This window comes from Mustela nivalis (genome assembly GCF_964662115.1).
Source record: "Mustela nivalis genome assembly, chromosome: 4".
In the NCBI taxonomy this organism is placed as follows: Eukaryota; Metazoa; Chordata; class Mammalia; order Carnivora; family Mustelidae; genus Mustela; species Mustela nivalis.
Window position 1 is genome coordinate 47764233 of NC_139023.1, and position 3291 is coordinate 47767523.

Consider the following 3291-nt stretch of genomic DNA (forward strand, 5'->3'; position numbering starts at 1 on the left):
CGATGGGCCCGTCTCATTCCATTTTAGCAATCTTTTTTGGTAAGAACTCTTAAAGCCAAAGAAAGCTAAAAAGATTTGCTGATGACTTGTTTAAAAATCTGATAACACTCAGCAATGCTATTTTTGAGTCCTTTCAGTTTCCTGAATCCCCCTTCCCAGCAGAACTTTGGCTATTCCATTGGCTCCTATGGAGAGATACTCGTCATGGGAATGTTAACAAAATAATGCTGGACATCGCTTCCTTTGCCGCAAAGAAAATACTCTGCTGACACGCGTCCAGGCCCCGCCCAGGTTGTAGGCCCATGAGTGAGACAAACGCATTTTCCCCTCTGACTTGTGGTTCAGAGCCGACCCGGTGGCAGCCGGAACAATATTGCTTGTTAGATGCCCTCCATGGCTCGGCTGCTTCCCTGAACCCACTCTTTGAGTGTGTGGATAGTCAGCAGACAGGCCAAAGACTGAACGGTGCTTTTCATCCCATCCTTTAAAGTAATGGAACAGGTCTTTCCATCCGATGAGCATTTGGTAGGATTTCGGAAGCAAGATTTTGTGGGATCAAAGAGGACTTTACACAAGTCTCGCTGTACTTTGATACCTAGAGGTGGCCCTTTGATTTGTGCATGGCCATGCCCTCTGGGCAGCTTCCTATTTCGAGTCATTGAGTACCAGCCTACCTTCCTGCCCACCTGCCTTCCTCCCTACTCCCACGTCAGTCCTGCTTTGCGGATATGCCGTTGCTGCCGCCGCCAATGAGGGGCTGAGGCACCAGACGGCAGAACCTGGGGTGCCCTTGATGCTAGTGCCGTTTCCTTTCCCAGTAGTTTAGCAAAGGAAAGCCCCCTGGAGGGCTCACACCGTGATGTGGGACCATGTACTGGCAGGGGGCTCCTCCTGAATAGGCTGGTGGGGGGTGGGCCGGGCTCAGACCGATCATCAGGGACTCACTTTGGATCTTGACCCACTGCATCCCACAGACCAGGTCTGTGCTTGGGGGACTGGAGGGTCTATTTCAAACTGGGCTTCTCTGGTGTGGATTATCAGGGAGCCCGCGGGGTCTGGTTTTGCAGAAGCTTCCCAGTGGATGTTCTGCCTGTTTAGTGGGTTCTCCTGAAGTGGATTTTAGGAGTGGCTCTCAAAGAGCCACCCAACAGTGTCTCTGGGAGCCCCCAAACCAGCACAATCATGTGGTACTGGCACATCATTTTTTAATGATCATTTGCCGAGACATGAGTAGGTAAGGTTTTGCCACACGTTTGGGTGCGGTGTTGTTTCTGCTTTAAGCGATGCAGGTCAAGACAACCAATAACATGGATGTTGCAACAGCACTCCTGGGTACATCCCGGGCTGAGGGCTTCCAGCCTAACACACCAGGGAGTTCGGTGAACTCAGTCACCCACACATAGTACAGCATTGCTGCTTGAAGCTTTCCTGCTAGGCACCAACCAAATAGGAGAAGTGGTTTGTTTTCATTTCTGAAGCACAAAATCACCCTTCCATGTTCTTTTGCCTTTTTGGTTCATTTGAATTGACTACAAATGCCCAGATCCCCGCATCAGCAGCAGAAAGTGGGACAGTTCTGCTCTTCCTCTATTAGGATGGGCAAGCAATTCTCTCTGGCACATGGAACCCCTCAGACAAGCCTGGGTGGAAAGACGGGCCCTTGGCAAACAAGGTAGGGGACATTTCGACAGTCTTAGCATTCATGCCAGTTTGAAATGATGTTCCCAAGCCAGCCGCTTGTTGGGAAGGCAACCGGGGCATCTTTTCACAGGGCTGCCTCTAGGGAACGGGGCATCTGCCCCCCAGCTTCCCCTCTGAGGGAGAAGTGCCTGTAGAAACCATCTGCATTCACCATGCTGGTAACCATTGCCTAGAATCTAGAAAACCAGGAAACCCGGGGTGCGGAGCTAGGGTCAGGGGTGCTTTCCGGGTCTAGGGGAGACATTGGCCGGTGGAAAAAAGATCTAAGGAACTACGGGTGAGGCGAAGGCAAGAGGGTGGGTAGTCCACACAGCTGCAGTCAGGCTCTCTTTTTCTTCTTAAGAAATTAGACAAGAGCAGAGTCTGCATCCTACAAGAGTCTCGGCTCTGAGGGAGGAGATATTTGTTCTGGCCGACTTGCTAAAGGAGCAGAGATGTTCTTGGCACGAGGTTGTGGAAGCTTTGCTTCATTAATCTCGCTGCTCCATCCTAAGAATCCCTCTAGTTTTGAACAATTTCTGCAAGAAGCTTTTTCCCAGTAATAATGTAAGACCAAAAAAAAAAAAAAAAAAAAGACAACAGTAACAAAAACCCAAAAGCTGAGAGACACATGGGACCATCCACTGTGGAGGGAGTTCTAGGAAGGGCTGCTCTTGCCCATTCCTTCCCATCACCCATGGGTTGCCTTCTTGTCAGCTTGTTTCTTCTTTGAAATCTCTGTAGTGAGGCTAGGTCGCTCCACGCAGCCAAGTGGCCACGCCACACAGCCTTCAAGCGTGGGATCTGGAACAGTTCTCTCACAAAGACTAAAACAAGCCTTAGATGTGAATGGCACGGTGTTCTCGGGCAACGGAGAGTAAGCCCACCCTGCCTCTCAGCAGAGCTTTACGATTTTTTTCAGTGTGCATTTGCATCCATCTCATTTGTCCATGAGTAGTTCGTCAGTTTATTGGTGGGCGGGTATTCTAATTTCAGAGAACATGAAACCAGTACGAAGATCAAAGTCGATTGCCTGATCAAGATCATCTGGTACTGAATGGCAAAGGCCGAGTTTACCCCTGCACGGCGGGCTGTGATTTGTGACTCTGACATGCCTTCCGAATAAAGACTTTTTTTTTTTTTAATCATGATTCAAAATGTAGCAACACCTTGAGATCAAATAAAAAATACAACATATGCATAGCCAGGAGGAAAATAGAGGTGAATAGACATCATCTTATGAACTGGTCCCTTTTCCAATTAAACGCTATGGGACCCCTATTGCACATGAGGCCCCACTCTTGAAAGTCTTCCAGAAGTTTCAGATAATTTTCTGTTCTAAAGAGGATTGCTATCTGACACGGTTGCTTCTCCACACACACCGACCCCTCCAATAGCGATGGGGCAATGTTGAGGTCGAGACACATCTGGTTCTTGTCACAAAGTCCACAAGATAAACAAGAGAGTTCTGTGAGGGAACAACTACAAACTCGAAGGCCCGAGTGGTGATGAATTGCTCCAGGTCATAATCAGCCTTTGGGGAGCACGCTGGAAATGCAAGTGTTGCATTTTTCTTCCCCAATGGAGTGAGAGGCTGTGTATTTTTAGGAA